We start from the raw sequence: 12,547 nt of genomic DNA on the forward strand, positions 1-12,547 counted from the left end.
ACTGAATTAACTCTCTCTCTGACTATTTATACTGAATTAACTCCCTCTCTGACTATTTATACTGAATTAACTCTCTCTCTCTGACTATTTATACTGAATTAACTCTCTGACTATTTATACTGAAATAACTCTCTCTCTCTGACTATTTATACTGAATTAACTTTCTCTTTGACTATTTATACTGAATTAACCATGTGACTATTTATACTGAATTAACTCTCTCTCTGACTATTTATACTGAATTAACTCTCTGACTATTTATACTGAATTAACTCTCTCTTTGACTATTTATACTGAATTAACTCTCTCTCTCTCTGACTATTTATACTGAATTAACTCTCTGACTATTTATACTGAATTAACTCTCTCTTTGACTATTTATACTGAATTAACTCTCTGACTATTTATACTGAATTAACTCTCTTTCTCTGACTATTTATACTGAATTAACTATCTCTCTCTGACTATTTATACTGAATTAACTCTCTGACTATTTATACTGAATTAACTCTCTCTCTCTGACTATTTATACTGAATTAACTCCCTCTCTGACTATTTATACTGAATTAACTCTCTACGACTATTTATACTGAATTAACTCCCTCTCTCTGACTATTTATACTGAATTAACTCTCTCTGTCTTTCCCTATTGTTTGTGTGTGTGCTTACCTGCTTGCGTCCGTCCGTGTGTGTGTGTGTGTGTGTGTGTGTAGGTGATCTGGAGGGCAACGTGGACTCGTGTCAGGGTGATTCTGGAGGTCCTCTGGTGTGCCAGGACTCTCTAGGTGTTTCCTACCTCTGGGGTATAGTCTCCTGGGGGGAGAAGTGTGGGCAGGCCAAGTTCCCTGGAGTGTACACTCAAGTGGCACACTACTTTGACTGGATCCGCACTCACACTGGCTGGGCTGCCGTCACTAAATACAACCTGTGACGTTGATATAGACCAGGAGGTATTTTCAAATGGTACCGTTCCGTCTCTGGACTACTGCTGCTTTTCTGTTGTACCTAATAATCAATACCACCCCACCTGGTGTCCCAGGTCTAAATCAGTCCCTGATCATTAATATCACCCCACTTGGTGTCCCAGGTCTAAATCAGGCCCTGATCATTAATATCACCCACCTGGTGTCCCAGGTCTAAATCAGGCCCTGATCATTAATATCACCCCACCTGGTGTCCCAGGTCTAAATCAGGCCCTGATCATTAATATCACCCACCGGGTGTCCCAGGTCTAAATCAGGCCCTGATCATTAATATCACCCACCTGGTGTCCCAGGTCTAAATCAGGCCCTGATCATTAATATCACCCCACCTAGTGTCCCAGGTCTAAATCAGTCCCTGATCATTAATATCACCCACCTGGTGTCCCAGGTCTAAATCAGGCCCTGATCATTAATATCACCCCACCTGGTGTCCCAGGTCTAAATCAGGCCCTGATCCTTAATATCACCCCACCTGGTGTCCCAGGTCTAAATCAGGCCCTGATCATTAATATCACCCCACCTGGTGTCCCAGGTCTAAATCAGGCCCTGATCCTTAATATCACCCCACCTGGTGTCCCAGGTCTAAATCAGGCCCTGATCCTTAATATCACCCCACCTAGTGTCCCAGGTCTAAATCAGGCCCTGATCCTTAATATCACCCCACTTGGTGTCCCAGGTCTAAATCAGGCCCTGATCATTAATATCACCCCACCTGGTGTCCCAGGTCTAAATCAGGCCCTTATCATTAATATCACCCCACCTGGTGTCCCAGGTTTAAATCAGGCCCTGATCATTAATATCACCCTATCTGGTGTCCCAGGTCTAAATCAGTCCCTGATCATTAATATCACCCCACCTGGTGTCCCAGGTCTAAATCAGTCCCTGATTAGAGGGGAACAATGGGGAAAAAGCAGTTGAACTGGCGTCGAGGTCCAGATTTGAATTTGAGCGATATAGCCTATTCATACATAATAAAGAGTAATAAATCGTTATTACAATGTTATACGTTGTTTATGCTGAATGATGTCAATAAAGAACTTGAGAACCCAGTTGTTTGGTCTTGTTACATGATTTTATTTATTGATTTGATGTTTGTTTTATTTTTTAGTAAAGGGTTTATGGTGTGGTCTTCTTGCATATGTGAACTTGAACTCTTACTGTGCCCTGTTACTGTCCCTTTAAATACGGAGAGTCTTTCTCTCTCCCTCCCCCCCCCCTACCATGGGATTTTACACAGTCAATTTGACTGGTCCATCAATCAATGTAGTCTGTCAGTAGAAATCGTAATTAAACACTCAACAAATGTTGAAAAGGGGATAATGTTGTCTATCTTCGCTAGGTGGGCCTATATTGGTTGGAGAAGAAAGTACAGCCCTTCTGCTGCTTGACAGGCTGAGCCCACAAAGGATGGGAAATTAACCTAAACCACTATTGGCCACCACTCAATGTCAGTTCACTTTTATATCACAAAAATATCCAATTAATGGTGGCCAATATTGAGAGATATCGCGAGGCTACCCTACGTACCTAAAATGACATGATCAACTGATGCTTATGAAAAACAGGCAGTTACTTCCTGTATAACTCTGATGACAGAACTACAGTTACTTCCTGTATAACTTTGATGATAGAACTACAGTTACTTCCTGTATAACTCTGATGATAGAACTACAGTTACTTCCTGTATAACTCTGATGATAGAACTACAGTTACTTCCTGTATAACTCTGATGATAGAGCTAAACAGTTACTTCCTGTATAACTCTGATGATAGAACTACAGTTACTTCCTGTATAACTCTGATGATAGAGCTAAACAGTTACTTCCTGTATAACTCTGATGATAGAACTACAGTTACTTCCCGTATAACTCTGATGATAGAACTAAACAGTTACTTCCTGTATAACTCTGATGATAGAGCTAAACAGTTACTTCCTGTATAACTCTGATGATAGAGCTAAACAGTTACTTCCTGTATAACTCTGATGATAGAGCTAAACAGTTACTTCCTGTATAACTCTGATGATAGAACTACAGTTACTTCCTGTATAACTCTGATGATAGAACTACAGTTACGTCCTGTATAACTCTGATGATAGAACTACAGTTACTTCCTGTATAACTCTGATGATAGAGCTAAACAGTTACTTCCTGTATAACTCTGATGATAGAGCTAAACAGTTACTTCCTGTATAACTCTGATGATAGAGCTAAACAGTTACTTCCTGTATAACTCTGATGATAGAACTACAGTTACTTCCTGTATAACTCTGATGATAGAACTACAGTTACTTCCTGTATAACTCTGATGATAGAACTACAGTTACTTCCTGTATAACTCTGATGATAGAACTAAACAGTTACTTCCTGTATAACTCTGATGATAGAACTACAGTTACTTCCTGTATAACTCTGATGATAGAACTAAACAGTTACTTCCTGTATAACTCTGATGATAGAAGTACAGTTACTTCCTGTATAACTCTGATGATAGAACTAAACAGTTACTTCCTGTATAACTCTGATGATAGAGCTAAACAGTTACTTCCTGTATAACTCTGGTGATAGAACAAAACAGTTACTTCCTGTATAACTCTGATGATAGAACTAAACAGTTACTTCCTGTATAACTCTGATGATAGAGCTAAACAGTTACTTCCTGTATAACTCTGATGATAGAACTAAACAGTTACTTCCTGTATAACTCTGATGATAGAACTAAACAGTTACTTCCTGTATAACTCTGATGATAGAACTAAACAGTTACTTCCTGTATAACTCTGATGATAGAACTAAACAGTTACTTCCTGTATAACTCTGATGATAGAACTACAGTTACTTCCTGTATAACTCTGATGATAGAACTAAACAGTTACTGCCTGTATAACTCTGATGATAGAACTACAGTTACTTCCTGTATAACTCTGATGATAGAGCTAAACAGTTACTTCCTGTATAACTCTGATGATAGAACTAAACAGTTACTTCCTGTATAACTCTGATGATAGAACTACAGGTACTTCCTGTATAACCCTGATGATAGAGCTACAGTTACTTCCTGTATAACTCTGATGATAGAGCTAAACAGTTACTTCCTGTATAACTCTGATGATAGAGCTAAACAGTTACTTCCTGTATAACTCTGATGATAGAACTACAGTTACTTCCTGTATATCTCTGATGATAGAACTAAACAGTTACTTCCTGTATAACTCTGATGATAGAACTAAACAGTTACTTCCTGTATAACTCTGATGATAGAGCTAAACAGTTACTTCCTGTATAACTCTGATGATAGAACAAAACAGTTACTTCCTGTATAACTCTGATGATAGAACTAAACAGTTACTTCCTGTATAACTCTGATGATAGAACTACAGTTACTTCCTGTATAACTCTGATGATAGAGCTAAACAGTTACTTCCTGTATAACTCTGATGATAGAACTACAGTTACTTCCTGTATAACTCTGATGATAGAACTACAGTTACTTCCTGTATAACTCTGATGATAGAACTACAGTTACTTCCTGTATAACTCTGATGATAGAACTAAACAGTTACTTCCTGTATAACTCTGATGATAGAGCTAAACAGTTACTTCCTGTATAACTCTGATGATAGAGCTAAACAGTTACTTCCTGTATAACTCTGATGATAGAACTACAGTTACTTCCTGTATAACTCTGATGATAGAACTAAACAGTTACTTCCTGTATAACTCTGATGATAGAACTACAGTTACTTCCTGTATAACTCTGATGATAGAGCTAAACAGTTACTTCCTGTATAACTCTGATGATAGAGCTAAACAGTTACTTCCTGTATAACTCTGATGATAGAACTAAACAGTTACTTCCTGTATAACCCTGATGATAGAACTAGTTACTTCCTGTATAACTCTGATGATAGAACTAAACAGTTACTTCCTGTATAACTCTGATGATAGAACTACAGGTACTTCCTGTATAACCCTGATGATAGAGCTACAGTTACTTCCTGTATAACTCTGATGATAGAGCTAAACAGTTACTTCCTGTATAACTCTGATGATAGAGCTAAACAGTTACTTCCTGTATAACTCTGATGATAGAACTACAGTTACTTCCTGTATAACTCTGATGATAGAACTAAACAGTTACTTCCTGTATAACTCTGATGATAGAACTACAGTTACTTCCTGTATAACTCTGATGATAGAACTACAGTTACTTCCTGTATAACTCTGATGATAGAGCTAAACAGTTACTTCCTGTATAACTCTGATGATAGAACTAAACAGTTACTTCCTGCATAACTCTGATGATAGAACTAAACAGTTACTTCCTGTATAACTCTGATGATAGAACTACAGGTACTTCCTGTATAACCCTGATGATAGAGCTAAACAGTTACTTCCTGTATAACTCTGATGATAGAACTACAGGTACTTCCTGTATAACCCTGATGATAGAGCTAAACAGTTACTTCCTGTATAACTCTGATGATAGAGCTAAACAGTTACTTCCTGTATAACTCTGATGATAGAGCTAAACAGTTACTTCCTGTATAACTCTGATGATAGAACTACAGTTACTTCCTGTATAACTCTGATGATAGAACTAAACAGTTACTTCCTGTATAACTCTGATGATAGAACTACAGTTACTTCCTGTATAACTCTGATGATAGAGCTAAACAGTTACTTCCTGTATAACTCTGATGATAGAGCTAAACAGTTACTTCCTGTATAACTCTGATGATAGAACTACAGTTACTTCCTGTATAACTCTGATGATAGAACTAAACAGTTACTTCCTGTATAACTCTGATGATAGAACTAAACAGTTACTTCCTGTATAACTCTGATGATAGAACTAAACAGTTACTTCCTGTATAACTCTGATGATAGAACTAAACAGTTACTTCCTGTATAACTCTGATGATAGAGCTAAACAGTTACTTCCTGTATAACTCTGATGATAGAGCTAAACAGTTACTTCCTGTATAACTCTGATGATAGAACTACAGTTACTTCCTGTATAACTCTGATGATAGAACTACAGTTACTTCCTGTATAACTCTGATGATAGAGCTAAACAGTTACTTCCTGTATAACTCTGATGATAGAACTAAACAGTTACTTCCTGTATAACTCTGATGATAGAACTAAACAGTTACTTCCTGTATAACTCTGATGATAGAACTAAACAGTTACTTCCTGTATAACTCTGATGATAGAACTAAACAGTTACTTCCTGTATAACTCTGATGATAGAGCTAAACAGTTACTTCCTGTATAACTCTGATGATAGAGCTAAACAGTTACTTCCTGTATAACTCTGATGATAGAACTACAGTTACTTCCTGTATAACTCTGATGATAGAACTACAGTTACTTCCTGTATAACTCTGATGATAGAGCTAAACAGTTACTTCCTGTATAACTCTGATGATAGAGCTAAACAGTTACTTCCTGTATAACTCTGATGATAGAGCTAAACAGTTACTTCCTGTATAACTCTGATGATAGAGCTAAACAGTTACTTCCTGTATAACTCTGATGATAGAACTAAATGTACGCAATTGTTTTGCATAATTTCACATTTGTAGGTCTGACTACGCTCTTCAAGAGGTGTTGATATCACAACCAAATAGTTAACATTTTATTTCATAATCCCTTGAAAACGATTCGCACCAAATGGTTTTAGCGGAGCTGTGTGTCTCTCCTTGCCCCCCAGCTGGCAAATCGAACACTCTGCAACTTATTGTGACGTTTCCATGATAACGACCTGAATGAAATGAATGGCAGTGGAAGCACAATCCTGATTTTACTTTACTGCAGGAAAATAAAAGTACGGCAGGTGATGTATTTGAATTGACAAATAAAGCTGTGAGTGCTATTACATGATACAATATCAGTGGATGTACGAATTGTCTAAGTCCTATCGTCTGATAGGTTTAGATTGGAGTGATGTCAGCCAGATGTATGGCTGTGGATTGGCTGCATTGTTTAAATGGAATGTTGACATATTGGGGCGGCAGGTAGCCAGCCTAGTGGTTAGAGCGTTGGACTAGTAACCGAAAGGTTGCAAGATCGAATCCCTGAGCTGACAAGGTGAAAATCTGTCGTTCTGCCCCTGAACAAGGCAGTTAACCCACTGTTCCTAGGCCATCATTGAAAATAATAATTTGTTCTTAACTGACTTGCCTAGTTAAATAAAGGTTAAAATGTTTTAAATATTGGCAGTTAATTTGAGAATTTTATGGAATAATTTTATAAATAAATAAATAACATACAGTGCAGAATCATTCTTCGAGTTCATAGTTTTAAACCATATCTGATCACAGCACTGGCAAACGATGGTTGACCACCTCCCTGAACAAAATGGCTGACCTTTATCCCATCATAATAAGGTTCTTGACCATTCTAGTATTCTAATTCTATGTTCACAATACTGCACTAGAATCAAGAAGCACTGAGGCAAGATACTCTACTGAACCAAGATACTCCACTAAAGCAAGATACTCCACTGAACCAAGATACTCTACTGAACCAAGATACTCCACTGAATAAAGCTATTCTACTGAACCAAGATACTCCACTAAAGCAAGATATTCTACTGGATCAAGATACTCCACTGAATAAAGCTATTCTACTGAACCAAGATACTCCACTAAAGCAATATACTCTACTGAACCAAGATACTCCACTAAAGCAAGATACTCTACTGAACCAAGATACTCCACTAAAGCAAGATACTCTACTGAATCAAGATACTCCACTGAATAAAGCTATTCTACTGAACCAAGATACTCCACTGAATAAAGCTATTCTACTGATCCAAGATACTCCACTGAATAAAGCTATTCTACTGAACCAAGATACTCCACTGAATAAAGCTATTCTACTGATCCAAGATACTCCACTGAATAAAGCTATTCTACTAAACCAAGATACTCCACTGAGACAAACTACTCTACTGCAGGGGTGTCAAACTTATTCCATGAAAGGCTGGTCTGCTGTTTTCTTCCCCCATTCAATTTGTGTCCAGTTAAGACCTAGACAACCAGGTGAGGTGAGTTCCTTACTGAGACCTAGACAACCAGGTGAGGGGAGTTCCTTACTGAGACCTAGACAACCAGGTGAGGAGAGTTCCTTACTGAGCCCTAGGCAACCAGGTGAGGAGAGTTCCTTACTGAGACCTAAACAACCAGGTGAGGAGAGTTCCTTACTGAGACCTAGACAACCAGGTGAGGGGAGTTCCTTACTGAGACCTAGACAACCAGGTGAGGAGAGTTCCTTACTGAGACCTAGACAACCAGGTGAGGAGAGTTCCTTACTGAGACCTAGACAACCAGGTGAGGGGAGTTCCTTACTGAGACCTAGACAACCAGGTGAGGAGAGTTCCTTACTGAGCCCTAGGCAACCAGGTGAGGAGAGTTCCTTACTGAGACCTAGACAACCAGGTGAGGAGAGTTCCTTACTGAGAACTAGACAACCAGGTGAGGAGAGTTCCTTACTGAGACCTAAACAACCAGGTGAGGGGAGTTCCTTACTGAGACCTAGACAACCAGGTGAGGAGAGTTCCTTACTGAGACCTAGACAACCAGGTGAGGGGAGTTCCTTACTGAGACCTAGACAACCAGGTGAGGGGAGTTCCTTACTGAGACCTAGACAACCAGGTGAGGGGAGTTCCTTACTGAGACCTAGACAACCAGGTGAGGGGAGTTCCTTACTGAGACCTAGACAACCAGGTGAGGAGAGTTCCTTACTGAGCCCTAGGCAACCAGGTGAGGAGAGTTCCTTACTGAGACCTAGACAACCAGGTGAGGGGAGTTCATTACTGAGACCTAGACAACCAGGTGAGGGGAGTTCCTTACTGAGACCTAGACAACCAGGTGAGGGGAGTTCCTTATTGAGACCTAGACAACCAGGTGAGGAGAGTTCCTTACTGAGACCTAGACAACCAGGTGAGGAGAGTTCCTTACTGAGATCTGGACAACCAGGTGAGGGGAGTTCCTTACTGAGACCTAGACAACCAGGTGAGGAGAGTTCCTTACTGAGATCTGGACAACCAGGTGAGGGGAGTTCCTTACTAATCAGTGACCTTAATTCTTCAATCAAGGACAATGTAGGAGTGAAAACCCCGCAGACACTCGGCCCTCTGTGGAATGAGTTTTACACGTGCTCTACTGAACCAAGGTACTCTCCTGAATCAAGATACTCTACTGAACCAAGATACTCTACTGAACCAAGATACTCTACTGAACCAAGGTACTCTCCTGAACCAAGATACTCTCCTGAACCAAGATACTCTCCTGAACCAAGATACTCTCCTGAATCAAGATGCTCTACTGAACCAAGATACTCTACTGAATCAAGATACTCTACTGAATCAAGATACTCTACTGAACCAAGATACTCTACTGAATCAAGATACTCTCCTGAACCAAGATACTCTACTGAATCAAAATACTCTACTGAATCAAGATATTCTACTGAACCAGATACTCTCCTGAACCAAGATACTCTACTAAAGATTGACAAAACTATACCAGATTCAATATACACTGAGACATGACACCGAACCCAATGTACAGTAACTCTACTACTACTGCAGTGCTTTCAGAAAGTATTCACTTACACATTTTGTTAAGTTAAGAAATGTCTACAAATACATAAAAAATTTAAAGCTGAAATGTCTTGAGTCAATAGGTATTCAACCCCTTTGTTATGGCAAGACTAAATAAGTTCAGGAGTAACAATGTGCTTTAACAAGTCACATAATAAGTTGCATGGATTCACTGCAACAATAGTGTTTAATTTTTTAATGACGATTTCATCTCTGTACCCCACACCTTATTATCTGTAAGGTCCCTCAGTTGAGCAGTGAATTTCAAACACAGATTCAACCACAAAGACCAGGGAGGTTTTCCAATGCCTCACAAAGAAGGCCACCTATTGGTAGATGGATAAAATAAAAAGCAGACATTGAATATCCCTTTGAGCATGGTGACGTTATTAATTACACTTTGGGTGGTGTATTAATACACCCAAAGATACAGGCGTCCTTCCTAACTCAGTTGGTGGAGAGGAAGGAAACCACTCAGGGATTTCACCATGAAGCCAATGATGACTTTAGAACAGTTCCAGAGTTTAATGGCTGTGACAGGAGAGAACTGAGGATGGATCAACAACATTGTAGTTACTTCACAACACTAACCTCAATGACAGAGTGAAAAGAAGGAAGCCTGTACGGAACAGAAATATTCAAATATACACTGGAGTTGGTTACCAAGACGACATAGAATGTTTCTGAGTGGCCGAGTTACAGTTTTGACTTAAATCGTCTTGAAAATGTATGTCAAGACTTGAAAATGGCTGTCTAGCAACGATCCAGGTGTGCAAAGCTCTTAGAGACTTACCCAGAAATACTCTCAGCTCTTAGAGACTTACCCAGAAAGACTCACAGCTCTTAGAGACTTACCCAGAAAGACTCACAGCTCTTAGAGCCTTACCCAGAAAGACTCACAGCTCTTAGAGACTTACCCAGAAATACTCACAGCTCTTAGAGACTTACCCAGAAAGACTCACAGCTCTTAGAGACTTACCCAGAAAGACTCACAGCTCTTAGAGACTTACCCAGAAATACTCACAGCTCTTATAGACTTACCCAGACTCACAGCTCTTAGAGACTTACACAGAATGACTCACAGCTCTTAGAGACTTACCCAGAAAGACTCACAGCTCTTAGAGACTTACCCAGAAAGACTCACAGCTCTTAGAGACTTGCCCAGAAAGACTCACAGCTCTTAGAGACTTACCCAGAAAGACTCACAGCTCTTAGAGACTTACCCAGAAAGACTCACAGCTCTTAGAGCCTTACCCAGAAAGACTCACAGCTCTTAGAGACTTACCCAGAAAGACTCACAGCTCTTAGAGACTTACCCAGAAAGACTCACAGCTCTTAGAGACTTACCCAGAAAGACTCACAGCTCTTAGAGACTTACCCAGAAAGACTCACAGCTCTTAGAGACTTACCCAGAAAGACTCACAGCTCTTAGAGACTTACCCAGAAAGACTCACAGCTCTTAGAGACTTACCCAGAAAGACTCACAGCTCGTAGAGACTTACCCAGAAAGACTCACAGCTCTTAGAGACTTACCCAGAAAGACTCACAGCTCTTAGAGACTTACCCAGAAAGACTCACAGCTCTTAGAGACTTACCCAGAACGACTCACAGCTCTTAGAGACTTACCCAGAAAGACTCACAGCTCTTAGAGACTTACCCAGAAAGACTCACAGCTCTTAGAGACTTACCAAGAAAGACTCACAGCTCTTAGAGACTTACCCAGAAAGACTCACAGCTCTTAGAGACTTACCAAGAAAGACTCACAGCTCTTAGAGACTTACCCAGAAAGACTCAAAGCTGTAATCACTGTCAAAGGTGATTCTAACATGCATTAACTCAGCTGGGTTGAATACGTAAATAAGATATTTCTGTATATCATTCAAGGGGTATAAAAACATGTTTTCATTGGTCATTATGGGGTATTGTGTGTAGATGTGTGAGAAAATAATTATATTATAATTATATTTATTCCATTTTGAATTGAGTCTTTAACACAACAAAATGTAGAATACGTCGTGGGGTTTGAATACTTTCTGAAGACTGAACCACGAGACAAAGATACTCTGCGGAACCCAGATACTCTACTTTAGAACAAAGATGCTACACAGAAACCAGATACTCTACTTTAGAACAAAGATGCTACACAGAAACCAGATACTCTACTTTAGAACAAAGATGCTACACAGAAACCAGATCCCATAGACCACACCTGGACAGGAAGTGAATATCGATGTATTTATTTATTTGAGAAGAGTTAGTTTCAGTGTTCCCACAGAGACGTTCACACAAATATTTGAAATATTTTGGTTTGTTTTAGCCTGCCTGGAGTGCCAAATGGGCGGGGTTTAAGGTTTTGGGACTATTCTATTGGTCCATTAATCCAGACAAGCTCAATCAAGCACAGATAAAAAAATGATGAATTAATTTCATATAGTAAATCTCTGAAATGATATTCATTTGAACCCAGGCCTCTGCCATATCCCTCTGCCATATCCCTCTGCCATATCCCTCTGCCATATCCCTCTGCCATATCCCTCTGCCATATCCCTCTGAGATGTAATGTAGAGCTGGTGTTACACGGAACAAATAAAGGTGCTACAATATTGCTCCTTTTGTAGTGTGTAGTGTGTAGTGTAGTGTGTGTGGTGTATGTAGTGTGTAGTGTGTGTGGTGTAGAGTGTGTAGTGTGTAGTGTGTAGTGTGTGGTGTGTGTGGTGTGTATAGTGTGTAGTGTGTGGTGTGTATAGTCTGTAGTGTGTGGTGTGTGTATAGTGTGTAGTGTGTGTGGTGTGTATAGTGTGTAGTGTGTGTGGTGTGTATAGTGTGTGGTGTGTGTAGTGTGTGTGGTGTGTGTAGTGTGTGGTGTGTGTAGTGTGTGTGGTGTGTGTAGTGTGTGGTGTGTGTAGTGTGTAGTGTGTGTGGTGTGTGTAGTGTGTGTGGTGTGTGTAGTG

At 39.6% G+C, this 12,547-nt stretch overlaps 1 protein-coding gene and 1 long non-coding RNA gene across 2 annotated transcripts in view; one reads left to right on the top strand and one right to left on the bottom strand.

The window, feature by feature from the left end:
- The first annotated feature begins 470 nt into the window (after window positions 1–470).
- LOC129835536 (uncharacterized) lies at window positions 471–2,032 on the top strand. Its single transcript, XR_008756434.1, has 2 exons — window positions 471–1,087; window positions 1,277–2,032. It is a non-coding gene; the product is annotated as an uncharacterized LOC129835536 (long non-coding RNA).
- Window positions 2,033–11,817: 9,785 nt separating this feature from the next.
- The window catches only part of LOC129835537 (calcium uniporter regulatory subunit MCUb, mitochondrial-like), a 37,744-nt gene continuing 37,014 nt past the window's right edge, over window positions 11,818–12,547 (bottom strand). Inside the window, exon 9 of the mRNA XM_055901212.1 lies at window positions 11,818–12,547. This exon is cut by the window's right edge and continues 875 nt beyond it. The gene's annotated coding sequence lies outside the window, so the exon portion shown is untranslated.

This window comes from Salvelinus fontinalis, chromosome 36, assembly GCF_029448725.1.
Source record: "Salvelinus fontinalis isolate EN_2023a chromosome 36, ASM2944872v1, whole genome shotgun sequence".
Lineage (NCBI taxonomy): Eukaryota > Metazoa > Chordata > Actinopteri > Salmoniformes > Salmonidae > Salvelinus > Salvelinus fontinalis.